The 14,186-nt window shown below is 42.3% G+C and overlaps 1 protein-coding gene across 2 annotated transcripts in view; it reads left to right on the top strand.

The window, feature by feature from the left end:
• The window catches only part of ALG14 (ALG14 UDP-N-acetylglucosaminyltransferase subunit), an 85,724-nt gene that overhangs the window by 69,490 nt on the left and 2,048 nt on the right, over positions 1-14,186 (top strand). The gene's annotated exons all lie outside the window — the stretch shown is intronic.

Below are 14,186 nucleotides of genomic sequence, written 5' to 3'. Positions count from 1 at the left end.
CTCAATTTGTTGAATAGTATCCTTTGCCTTTGTTTCATTGTCTGAGTGTCTCTCTTTTACACACAAACACACACAACTAGAATCTCATAAAGAAGTGCTTCTATACATCCTTTTGACTTAGAATTAAGGAATCAGGTAAAAATTCATAAACATTTCCTTATATAGGCATAACTTAAAGATATTATGGATTTGGTTCCAGGCCACAGCAATAAAGCAAATATCACAATAAAGCAAGTCAAATGAATTCTCTTGGTTTCCCAGTGCATATAAAAGTTATACTATAGTCTACTAAGTATGCAATAGCATTATATCTAAAAAACTGCCTATACCTTAATTTAAATATACTTTATTGCTCAAAGATGCTAGCCATCATCAGAGCTTTTAGTGAGTTGTAATCTTTTTGCTGGTGGAGGGTTTTGCCTCGATATTGATGGCTGCTGACTGATCAGGGTAGTGGCTGCTGGAGGTTGGGGTCACTGTGACAATTTTTTTTTTAATTATATGAGAGAGAGAGCATGCGTGAGCAGGGGGAGTAGCAGAGGGAGAGGGATAAGCAGACTCCATGCTGAGCGTGGAGCCTGACGCACGGCACGATCTCACAACCCTGAGATCATGACCTGTGCTGAAATCAAGAGTCAGACACTTAACTGACTAAGCCACCCAAGTGCTCTTTGACAGTTTCTTAAAATAAGACAACAAAGTTTCCCACATTGGTTGACGCGTCCTTTCGTGAATGATTTCTCTGTAGCGTGTGATGCTGTTTGATAGCATTTTACCCACAGCAGAACTTCTTTCACACTTGGAGTCGGTCCTCTCAAGCCCTGCTGCTGCTTTATCAACTGAGTGTATGTCATGGCCTAAATCCTCTGTTATCATCTCAACAATCTTCACAGCATCTTCACCATCAGTAGATTCCAGCTCAGGGAGCCACTGTCTTTACTTTTCCATGAGAAGCAGCTCCTCAGCCATGAAGGTTCGATCCTGAGATCACAGCCATTCAGTCCCATGTTCGGGCTCCACAGCTGCTTCTAGTCCTCTGGCTGTTCCCACCACACCTGCAGTTACTGCCTCCACTGGAGTCCGGAACCCTCCACGTCATCCACGAGGGCTGGGACCAACTTCTTCCAAACTCCTGTTCATGTTGATATTGGGACCTCTTCCCATGAATCATGAATGTTCTTAATGGCATCTAGAATGGTGAATCCTTCCCAGAAGGTTTTCGATGGACTTTGCCAGATCTATCAGAGGAATCACTATCTTTGGCAGCTATAGCCTTATGAAACGTTTCTTAAATAAGAACACTTAGAAGTCAGAATTCCTACTTGGTCCATGGGCTACAGAATGGATGCTATGTTAGCATGAAAACAACAGTCATCTTAAACATCTCCATCAGAGCTCTCGGGTGACCAGGTGCTGCATTGTCAGTGAGCAGTCATATTTTGAAAAAAATATTTTTTTCTGAGCAGGAGCTCTCAACAGTGGGCTTAAAATATTCAGTACATCATGTTGTAAACAGATGTGCTGTCATCCAGGCTTTGTTGTTCCAGTTCTAGAGCACAGACAGAGTGAGTTTAGCATCATTCTTAAGGGCCCTAGGGTTTTCAGAATGATACTTCAAGTCACCAGCTACCTTAACACCTAACAGGAGAGTTAGCCTGTCCTTTGAAGCCTTGAAGCCAGGCGTTGACGTCTCTCTAGCAGTGAAAATCCTAGATGACATCTTCTTCCAATAGAAGGCTGCTTTGTCTACATTGAAAATCGTGTTTAATGTAGCCACCTTAGTGACTGACCGTAGCTGAATCTTCTGGATCACTTGCTGCAGCTTCTATATCAGCACATGATGCTTCACCTTGTGCTTTTATGTTATAGAGATGGCTTCTTCCCTTAATCTCGTGAAACAACTTCTGCTAGAATTGAATTGTTTCTCTCAGTTCCTACTAGTGTTCGTGTCTTTTGAGTGTATGATAGGAAGGAGTCATTAGTGTAGGCTTCGGCTTAAGGGAATGTTGTGGCTGGTTTGATCTTCTATCCAGACCACTACAACTTTCTCCATAAAGCAGTAAGGCTGTTTTGCTTTCTTATCATTTGTGTGTTCACTAGAGTAGCACCTTTAATTTTCTTCAAGAACTTTTCCTATGCATTCACAACTTGGCTAACTGTTCAGCAACTTTTGGCATGTCTTGGCTTTCGACATGCCTTCCTCACTAAGCTTAATCATTTGTAGCTTTTGATTTAAAGTGAGAGATGTGACACTCTTTCTTTCACTTGAATACTGATAGGCTCTGGTAGGGTTATTAATTGGCTTAATTTCAATATCAGAATGTCTCAGGGAATAGGGAGGCCTGAGGAAAGGGAGAGAGACAAGGGGAAATGGCCGGTTGGTAGAACAGTCAGAACACACAAATTTATCAATTAAATTTGCCATTTTATATGGGTGCAGTTCGTGGCTCCCCAAAACAATGACAATAGTAACATCAAGATCGTTGATCGCAGATCACCATAACAAATATAACAATAATAATGAAAAAGTTTAAAACATAGCAAGAATTACCAAAATGTGACACAGAGACATGAAGTGAGCAAGTACCGTTGGAAAACCAGCAATGATAGACTTGCTCCATGCAGGGTTGCTACAAACCTTCAATTTGTTGAAATCAAAAGCAAAAACAAAAACCACGGTATCTGCAGAACACAATAAAGCAAAGTGCAGTAAAACAAGATATGCCTGTACTGCCAAAATAATCTGGGCGTAAATTATCTAAGGAAAACTGCTGACTAGTTTTCAGTTCAGCAAGATAGAAATTTTATACATAGCTATGTGGAAAAAAATTAGAGAAGGATCATGAAAAAAATATCACTTACCTAGTTAAGAGGGGGCCTTTATATAATTGCTCTGATCAAGCCAGTTCTTCCTGTTTAGAAAGGATACTCCCTTCTCATATAAAAATGTTTACCATTTTTCCTATTTAATTTGCAGAAAAGCTTTCCTAGTCCAATGGCATGTTACAGTCTGCCACTAATTTCTCTATTAAAGCTTTAAAATATTAGTAACAATTGCCAGAATTTCACCTTCAGTTAAACTCCCTGCGTCTTATCTGCCGTGGAGCCAACCTTGCCTTTAGCCCACTTCCAGCTAACGCCAGATCTGGTTGACAGGTGCAGGACAGTGCTGGACCAAGATGGTGACAGGACGACCCCAAGCTTGTCTTTGAAAAGTTGGGTTTGAATCTCAGCTGTGTGATCCTGTAGAAGTTTTTTGATTTCTCTGTGCCTTAGTTTTCTTGTCCAAAACACAAGGATAACAGCGTCCACCTCAGAGGGCAATTATAAGGTTTAAGTGAGGTGATGACGCAAAATGCCACACAGGCTCTGTGCCTGGCAATAGTAGGTGCCTGTAAAGGTCAAGGTCTTGCCCTTCTTCTTCAGGTGACAGGGAGAGGATTGAACTAAATGACTCCCAGAGGCTGCATCTAGTGCTAGCAGTCTGTGCTTCTGGGAGAGCAGTTCAGTATAGGGCGTGAGGAAAGCAAAAGGAAAAAGTACTGAATTCGTACAATTCAGAGATCTCTGTGAAATCATTTCAGACCGTCAAAAATACAATGAAAACAAAACAAAACAAAAAAAATACCAAGAAGGCAGGAAACATCACTTTGACCATTTGGTCCTGAGAACAGGAAAACTAAAAGATTCAATTTCCTCAACTGCTTCCAGGAAGGGTTAGGAAAACAATGTTTGGTTAGCCTGACAATGATCTTTAATAACGATGTGAAGCAGGCGTGGCTTAACCAGACCAAAAACAAAAAAAATTTTTCAAGTTTAAATTTTATGTATGTGTTTACTTTTTTCTTTCAAGATTTTATTTATTTATTTGAGAGAGAGTGAGTACACAAGCATGGGGAGCAGGAGAGGGACAAGCAGACTCCCCGCAGAGCAGGGAAGCCTGATGCAGGGCTCAATCCCAGGACCCTGGGATTATGACCTGAACTGAAGGCAGATGCTTAACCAACTGAGCCACCCAGGCGCCCCGTATTTACATTTTTTATGATAGAAGATCAGGACAAGGCAATGAGATGCCAACCTCTGACAAACGCTGAGTTCTTTCGCCTACTCTGCACTCGGAGTGGGAGGGTTGGCTGTCAGCATGTACAGAGTGCCAAACCGTGTGGAGCCTTGGTCTGTAGGACCTCACTAACATGCACTGAAACTACAGTTGAGTGTCCCTGAGTTGTGGAGGAGACACTGGAGCCTGATGTCGGCGTGTCTCTGCCACCTGTTTAGCTAGCATCCCTGTTGCTGAACCCAAACCCAACAAATCAGGAAGGTCAGCAGAAGGTTGGGATGCCTAGTTTCCCATTGTATGAGAAACAAGCAGCTCCTGTTTTGAAGTGAACGAGAGCAGGCTTATTCATCATGTTATCAGGCTTGTTGACCTTGTTGCAGCCATCAGCTTTCACAGCCATTTGGCCACAGGCTGAGAGATACACTACTGGGGCTCTGCAGGCCCAGCGCAGGGATACTCCAAAATCCTTCAGTCATCTACCATCTGTGCAAATCCAGAAAATACCACTGCTGGTCATCAGGCTCCTTCCATCACTTTCTTACACAGGCGTCACTTGGAGTGGAGCAGGCAGGGCAAAAAATATGACTGGATGATAAAGAGACCAAAATGGATGGTTGGGTTACTCTTACAAGGTATCCTCTGAAGGGTAGGATAAATCATGCCGGGTCAGTGCTGTGCCTGACAGAGTGAGGGAAGAGCCTTATGAGCACTCTTAATTGAAAAATGCCACAATTATACTACTTGACCTTTGGATGGATTATAATAATCTGTCATTTACTGGATTTTCACCATGGGCCAAGCAATATGTTAGATGCTTTACGTGTATTGTCTTATTCAATCTTCACAGTAATACTATTACATAGATGCTGTTTTCCTCGTTAATTACTCTTCCCCACCCGTAACGTTCTCTGCCTCACCACTGCAAACTCCCAAGAAGGAGAATACATTAGAGCTTAACATTTGCCTCCCCACAAGGACATTGGATGAGGGTCATCTGGCCCTGCATGTCTTTGTTTCCAGTAGGTACCACAAGAAGTCAAACCCCCAAGACAGAGTTTAACATCTCTGTTAAAATATAATCTGTCTCAAGCACCCACCCCTCCCCAACCCCCCAAACCTTTTCATTGGCCCTCGGTAACTTACAGTCAGTCCACAAAATCTGCCTCATCTTTCCTGCCTCTAGCTCTAACTGATGTCTGATTCACTTGGAAGACCATACCACTTCATCAGATATTTGCTCACAAACCTCCCCCCACATCTTCCTTGACCTCCATATCTCCTGTTTCCTTCTCCTGCTTTGTGTTATATATTCATACGTGCATCTGTTATTTTCTGTCTGCCCACTGGGATGTACGTTTTGTGAGGGCACAGACTTCTGTTCACTATACATCTCTCATACCCAGAACGGTGCCTGGCATATTATCTTTGCTCAATAAATATTTCTTGAATGAAGTAGTCCACAAATGAAGACACTGAGCTGTGGAATGGATGAGCAGTGTGTCGCTGGTCACAGTGCTGTGAAACAGTCAGCCCAGGTCTGTGTGATTGCAAATCCCTGGCCCAAAAGCACCATGTTGTCCACCCTCTTGATGGATCATGTGAATGCAGTATGAGCAAGAATATTCTGGCTGAGCTGGAGTAATCAGTGTTGAGGTGTCAGTTTGGGGAACTTAATCAATTGGGCAAGATCCTACAGGACCAAAGTTCACTGCTCCTTTTCTGATTATATTGTGCGATGTTGTGATTTAGAAGAAAAGTGTGTATTTGGTGATTTTGGTCACCTTCTCTTTTATATTTGGTCTTTATCCACAGTTCCTGACTCAAAGCTCTTCTGTAAACCTTGGAATTTCCTAAGTGATGAGAACAGTGAAAGTTTTTTTGTTTGTTTGTTTGTTGTTGTTGTTTGGAAAGCCCCTAAGACGCAGACTGGTTGCCAGTGTAGCCAACCATATGTTTGAAGGGTTTGCATTTTCAGTCTCAACCTCCAGGGAGGACCTGGAGGTTTGACCAGTCGCCAGTGGCCAATGATTTAATCAATCATAGCTGTGTAATGAAACCTCCATAAAAACCCAAGAAGATGGGGCTCACGGAGCTTCTGGGTTAGTGAACACATGGAGATTTGAGGAGAATGGCAAGCTCTGAGAGGGCCTGGAAGCCCAGCATGCCCTTTCCCCATACCTTCCCAGTGTATCTCCTCATCTGGCTGTTGATTCATATCCCTTAACATCCTTTGTAATGAATCAGTAATCTAGCAAGTAAATGGATTTTTCTGGGTTCCATGAGCCATTCTAGCAAATTAATTGAGCCCAAGGAGGGGATCATGTGAACCTCTGATTTATAGCCATTCAGTCAGAAGTACTGGTAACAACATGGAGTTACAGTTGGTATCCCTGAGTTCAAGCAGGTGGTTGGAGCTTCCAGTTTGTAGCCTGTCAGTCAGTCAGAAGCACAAGTCACATCCTGGGCTCGTGACTGGTATCTGAAGTGGAGGGTGGTTTTGTGGGACTGAGCCTTTTACGTGGAATATGATTCTCTCTCTGAGTAGTGTCAGAATGGAGTTAAATTGTAGGACACCCAGCTGGTGTCTAGATCATTGCTGATGTGGGGAAGAGTACACACACACACACACACACACTGAAACTGGGTCCAGGAACCTAATTTACATTAGGAACAGTTTTTTTTTTTTTTTTTTGAGTTGTCACTAAGTGAAATGCAAGTAACTGATAATTTGAGGAGCCAGGAATAAAATCAGTGTCCTTATAACATGAGCACATGAGCCTACAGAAAACCAATATATCATTTACTTACCTTTTTGATACAGTTTACAGAAAGATGAAAGCTCTACCTGGTTCCAGAGAAGTAGGCAAGTATCTGGGTGGACCGTGGCATGTTCATGCAGCGAAGCATCGAAAGCCTGTGTAGAACAGGGAAGGAAAGTAGCGCCAGAATTGGAAAAGTGACCTCAAAAAGCTATATACACAATGCTGACAACTCTGAAAAGTCTGTGTTAGTAATAGAATTGTCAGAGACCTTGAGGTTCATAAATAGCTGTTGATTCTAGTGTTTAGGATTTTATTTGGTTATTTCACATTGTTTTTGATATTTAGATGTTTCTGTTTAACTGTTAATACTCAGATGATTAAATATACATAAAAAGAAATACAGTGTACCGTATTGTGAGCCAAGGAATACGTCATCCCATCTGCTACACATCCTTTTCCTTCCTGCTGTCCACCTCCACTGCTCGCGGACCCTTGGCGCTGCCTTTCCTCAGGCTTCACCCCAGCCTTCTGGTACTCTGACGGCAACCTCTGTGTGTTACGGACCACCTGCTCTCCAACTGGATTTTCTTCCTCACTCCCTTGATTAGTCGCAGATGCTTCTCTCTCCACTTTTCTGAGCTGTTCTCTCACTGATCTTGCCCTCCTTCTCTCTGAATGAGGCCTCACACCTATCCTTCGGGTACTGGAGTGCTTGCTCACCTGGCCCTTCTTGAGGCCTCATCCTCGTCCATGTTTCACTGTGTCTGCTTCCTGTGCTCACGGTTTAGCACTCCCTGCCCTGCCTGAGCATATCCTATGCCTGTTCTGACATGATCCACTCCTCCTCGAACTCTGCATTGCTACTCTCAAAGCCTTTGTTCTTCCCATACCAGTCTGGGTTCTTGGTAACAAACCGTAAGAATCCACTCTGGCTGATTGAAACAGGAAAAAAATTTAGTGAAAGGCTATTGAGAGCTACAATTTTGTGATCTATGAAAAATATATATTTGGTCATCCAAATGACCATATATATTTCTCATACGCATTTGGTCTTAGTCCAAGGTTCCTGGCTCAAGGCTCCTAAAACCCTTGGAATTTCCTGTGATAGGGCAATGAATGAGTCTTTTGTTATATTAATGAAGGTGACTTTTGGGTCCTGGTTGCCAGGAGCACCAACCCACCAACCCGGTGATTAGAGGGTTGGAATTGTCAAGTCCCTCCCCCAATCTCAGAGGAGGGAAGAGGGCACTGGAGGTTAAATCAGCCAGTGGCCTGTGACTTAGTCAGTCATGACCATGTAATGAAGCCTCCATCAAAACCCAAAGGACTGGGTTTAGAGAACTTCTGAGTTGATGAACACTTTCGAGATTGGGGAGAGTGGCGTGCCATACCTCACCCTATGAATTTTTTCATCTGGCTGTTTATTCATATCCTTTATCATATCCTTTAATAAACTGGTGAGTGTAATTGTTGCCCTGAGTCCTGCAAGCTGCTCTGGCAAATTAAAGGAATGTAAGGAGGAGGCCGTTCTAACTTCCAGTCTGTAGCCTGTCAGTCAGAAGCACAACTTGTGACTGGCGTCTGAAGTGGGGGGTGAGAGACAGTCTTGTAGGACTGAAGCTTTAACCTGTGGAGTCTGGTACTATCTCTGGATAGATAATGTCAAGATTGAGTTGAATTCTCAGATTGCTAGTATCCGAGAACTAGTTGATGTTGTGTATAGGGAACCCGCCCCCGCCCCCACACACACACATACAAACACTTTGGAATTGGGTGTGGGAACCTTAAAAGAAGAGCTTTCAGGATTCTTGAGAAAGCTAATACAGTAGGTTTAGAAAACATGGAGGGACAAGGTAGGAGCTGAGCAGCTAGGACCGTGGCCAAAATTCCATGGCCATAGAGCCGGCCACTGCTAGACAGTGAACACGGCAACTGTCACTACTGGTATTGGACAGGAGACTCTTCCAATGGCACCCTTCCCACAAGAACAGTTTCTCCTCCAGAGTTGCTTTTCTACACCGCTTGCCCCTGGTCAGATCTAGATAGAAACATCTGGCCAGATCATTGGCCCATCCACTAGCTGCAAAGTGGACCTAGAAAGGAGTCTCACTTGTGCTATGAGAGGTGGGTTCTGCTGGCTGCCACAGTTCAGTGAGAAATCGCTCAAACAGATTCTAGGCAGGAGCAGAACTAAAACACCACATGGCCCATTCCCAATTCATGACAGTTGGTTTATTAAACGTTCTACAACTTCCTTAAGTCCTTGAAGCTGTTTCTTCTAACCTCTCACTCAGCAAGAACTCTGGAACATAGTTCAATGCAAAATTAAAACCTCAGGGGTCACAGATTTATATACAAAGATGTTCAAACAGCATGATTTAGAAGAGAAAAAAAAAAGCAGTCAGTCTAAATTTCTACCACTAATAAGGGAAGAGTTAATTGAATTATGAGATATCCAAAGAATTAAGTATATGCTGTCATTAAAAATCATGGATTTTCAAAAAAACTTTTTATAACACAAAAAACTATAGCTAAACAGAACTTTACAATGTTTATATACAAGCTCTCACAATTATGTGTGTGCACATATGATCCTATTTTATAATAAAATATATAAATGTTTATACAAAGACATTCCTTGAAAGAGAATGTTAACAGATTGATGTGATTGGAAGGATTACTCTTTTTCTTTATGCTCTACACCTCGGTGTTTGCTCCCATCGCATCTCGCCATTCACCTGTGTAGAAAGTGGAGCCAATATCCTATAAACAGACGTGTTGATTTTGAAACCTGTGACCTCCACGGAGACTACCTGTCTGAGCCTGCTCAGCTTTGACAGTGGGCTCCGGTTCCCCAGCTTTATCCATGGCCCTAGAAGCTCCGCAGAACCTTCCCTGCAGCTCTTTTTCTGTGGTTCATGAGCTCTCTCCAGCCTCTACCTCCACTAGCAAGAGGCTGTTTGAAAGTCTGGCTTTCAGGCCGTTACCTCAAGAGTTGGACTCTGCCTCTCTGTCCATTCCCTGCAGTTTCAGCCCTAGTCGGACTCTCCATCCGGCTTTTAGTCTCTCCTTCACACACTCCCTATTGGCTCACTCTCAACTTCGTGGTCTCTTGCCTTCAAACCAATCCAGGAGCCGAAAGGTCCTGGCCCATATTCTGTATATGGGGTTCCTACTAGGCTGGGAGTTGAGTTCAGACTACCCAGGTTAACCACATCTCTTCTTACACACTGATGTTGTGTTTCAGCCAACAGGACTTGGCCTGTGGTGACCCAAATCTACAGAACAACAATCCTCTTGTAACTATTGATCCTTGATCCGGCTCTTCCACCCTCATGATTCATATTTATATTAGCCCTGACCTCTTTCTGTTCTCTAGACCTATAAGTTGTATTATTCCTAGTACATCTCTTGGATTTTCTGCTCTCAGAGAAGTTTATTTATTGATCTGTTAACTCATCTTGCAAGCATGTACTGAACACCTACCAGTTGGCACTGCAGATAGAGGCTGGTCAGGAAGTTAGACAAAATTAAGGGCTATGTCAGTTAGTATACTTTTTATTACTAGTAACAGAAGTCCTGATTCATACTGCTTAAGCAAAAATGGAATGTGTTCCCTCACATACCTGGCAAGTTTAGGGACAGATCTGGTTTCCTTCAGGCACAGCTGGATTCATGGATCGTAAATGCTACCTTGGGGACCTGGCCTGTCTTCATCTCTCAGCTCCGCTCTGTTCTACTTTGTGATGGCTTCATTCTTATGGCAGCAAGTAAATGTTAACGGTGCCAGGCCTACATCCTCCTAGGTCCCAGTATAGCAGAAAAGGCACTGCTTTCTCAGCAGCCCCAACAAATGTCCCACTATATCGTGTGATTTCTCACTGGATTAGGTGCTCTTCCCTGAACAAGTGACTTTTGTTAGAGAAATTCGATGCCCTGACTGGTCAGACTGGAGTCATAGGTCCTCTCCTTATAGTTGAGTATGGCATCTGCCCCAGCGCTTAAGTTGAGAGAGAGAGAGGTTCCTCTGGAGAAAAGGCAAGTGGATGTGGCATGGTTAGGGTTTTGTTGGTTTTAGGGCTTTTTGGGGGGAATGGTTTTTTAAAAGCTGTCAGTTACAGCCATTATGTTTATAAGTGCATATGATAGAGTTATAAACAGAGTTGAGTGTAGCAAATAGAGCATTTGACTCCATATACAATAGGCAAAGAAGGATTCCCTCCTCCTTTACCCTTCACTCCTTCCTTTGAACAAAATTTAGTGATTGCCTTTTTTGTCCCAGGTACAGAATATAGATTATCCTAGACGTTGACCCTGCCCATAAGGAGCTTACAAGGTAGTGAGGAGGAGAGAGGATAAAAGCAAGGCCCCCACATTGATTGAGGATGTCCATTTTAAGAAATAAAAATATGAAGAGTATTTCTGTGGTTTTTTATAAAATTAAAAAGACAACATCAACCATTATATTGTTTAACATCTTTTTTACTTCTGTTTTGTTCAATGCTTGGAATAAGTCTTTCTGGTCTGCTTCATTAAATAGCAGAAACTCCATAATCCACAGTTTTTAATTTTTTTGCCTAGGCTTCTGTAAAACTCAGAGTTAAAACCTGTGCTTAATTAAAAATAGCTTTCCTTAGCCTAAGTTTTCTTGAGATTAATTTGCCCCTTTTTAAGGTACTCTATTTATGGTTTTGTGGTTTTATCATACCTAGGACTTTTATAGTAAGGTGCTTTAAAATAGAGATATGACAGAGATAAATAAATGAATACCTTTAACTTTTACTTTTATCTTAACAGTCTCTGCTTCTGATCTATAGCAGGTTGCTAATACATCTCCTACCAATGCCCAGTCATTTCCCTGCCTGTATACAGACATTTCTATCAGAGTATTCACAGTTTGTGTATACAGGTAGTGAGATGAACACATGTGGATATGTACATTTTTTAAAGGCAACAAACGTGAGAATATTTTTGTAACATTGAAGACCCAACAAGTAATCTGTACGTTATTTTTTAGCTGTAGGTTTTATTTTATTCTGTACAGTGGAAAAAAAGATTGAGAAAAGCAACATATAACCCAGGATTTAGGAAATACATTAACGCAGTGGTTCTCCACTGGAGATATTTGGCAATGCCTAGAGACATTCTTAATTGTCTTGACTACTGGAATCTTGTGGGTAGAGGCCAGGGATGCTATTAGACATCCTACAATGTGCAAGACAGGCCACCACAATGAAAAATTATCCTGTCCAAAATGTCAGTAATGCCACTGTTGAGAAACCTTGCATTAATAAGATTTTTAGAATTCTAAACCCTGAAAGGATTCAGAACAATCTTGTAATTTAGGCATAAGACAACACTAGAGGCAAAATAAAGCCGTATAATCAGAAGAATCGTGGAGCTGACAGGGAAAGTCATTTAATCCAGTCTCCCTTTGTATATGGTAACTGAGTCACAGGAGACAAAGTGACTGAAGCAATAGAACTCCTCCATTCCTGGGGAGCCTGGGTGGCTCAGTAAGTTAAGCGTCCGACTTATGATTTCTGCTCAGGTCATGATCTTAGGGTCATAAGATCGAGCACCGCATTGGGCTCCATGCTCAGCAGGGAGTCTGCTCTAGATTCTCTCTCCCTCTCTCTCTCTCTCTCTCCCTCTCTCCCTCCCTCCCTCCCTCCCCCTGTGCCTGTCCCCACCGCGTGTGCACGCGCTCTCTCTCTCAGATAAATAAATCTTCAAAAAATAATAAAAAAAAAGAACTCCTCCACTCCTGAACTTGTGATAAGGCAATTTGCCCAAATCTCTCTGTGCCTCAGTTTCCTATTCTACAAAAAGGGACAATAAAACTTGCCTCAAATGATTGCTGTGAGGAGTAATTGAAATAATGCATGTGAAATGTATAATACTGTTCCTGGCCGCAGTGAGTTGTTGATAAAGAGTGAGGGGCACCTGGGTGGCGCAGTCGTTAAGCGTCTGCCTTGGGCTCAGGGCGTCATCCCGGCGTTCTGGGATCGAGCCCTGCATCAGGCTCCTCTGGTGGGAGCCTGCTTCTTCCTCTCCCACTCCCCCTGCTTGTGTTCCCTCTCTCACTGGCTGTTCTCTCTCTCTGCCAAATAAATAAATAAAATCTTTAAAAAAAAAAAAAAGAGTGGTGGTGAGAGCCGAGGTGGTGACTCTCATTAAATTGTAGGTAGACACTTTAAAGAAGGCACAAAAAAGATTGGTTCCCACCTGAAACAAGCTACCTTCTCTCTTCCCGGAGTTCTGTGAATGGTGTGCCAGGTGGTCATGCCTCCAGGAAGAGCAGAGCCTAGATCAGATAACTTTTATCAAACCCCTAGAGTCCTGGCCCTGTCCTACAGCCCTGACAGGATGTCTGTCCATCAGGGAGAATCTGAAATGCCAAGATTGTCGGCAGTGTATCCGGGGACCCTTTCGACTCTGAAATTCTCTGATGTCTGATAAGTTTTGTGGACTTTGCGCTAGAAAGATCATGTGACATTGTAGATAATACCCAACAGGCATACATAGACACCCACAAATCTCCTGTTTTATCATTTATGGAATAAAAAAATGCTTTATTAGGGGCACCTGGGTAGCACAGTTGGTTAGGCGTCCAACTCCAACTCTTGATCTCAGCTCAGGTCTTGATCTCAGGGTCGTGAGTTCAAGCCCCAGGTTGTTCCACACTAGGCGTGGAGCCTACTTAAAAAAAAAAAAATGCTTTGTTAGGTTTTACTAATTAAGTCGATCAATCTAAGCATATTCATAAGATGTTTGTGCAAATACTTTTTTCTCTGAAAGTATAATAAATTACCAACGATTCTGTGAAATAGGTTTCCTCTCATTTTCTTAAAAGACTTCTAAAAATCCTTTGCAGTTGCTCTAGGAATCGAATTTTTATTTCTCTCGTTATTTTTTGCCAACTAAGTTGTTTTTAGTTTTTTATAAAATTATAGTTAATTTTTCTGTAAAAATTAGCAGAAAATTCAAAAGTGTTAAACTGTCTGGACCACAAGCGCAGATTAAATTTTCTGGAGAAAAAAATCTCATTCATTTAGTAGCCTTCTCACATAAATCCCATTTGTTGAATTGAACTCCTAAATGATTCTGTAGCCCACAAAGATACTCTACATAGTCATTTAAAGACGTTTTCTCCTACATCTTACATGTCAGTGCTCCCACTGTTATAAAGATTATTTTTAAAAATCAACGAGAACAAGTTGATAGATGAGAAAACAATGACTCATAGCTGACTTTATCTGTCTTCTGTGTTTTTGTGTGACATTCAAGATCCACCAAATATCTGGAGAAGAGCAGTACACAGGTGTCCAGTGGACGCTGGCTGAGTACCAGGCACTGTGCTA

This window comes from Ailuropoda melanoleuca, chromosome 2 (assembly GCF_002007445.2).
Source record: "Ailuropoda melanoleuca isolate Jingjing chromosome 2, ASM200744v2, whole genome shotgun sequence".
Classification (NCBI taxonomy): Eukaryota; Metazoa; Chordata; class Mammalia; order Carnivora; family Ursidae; genus Ailuropoda; species Ailuropoda melanoleuca.
This window is presented reverse-complemented; position numbering and strand designations above follow the sequence as displayed.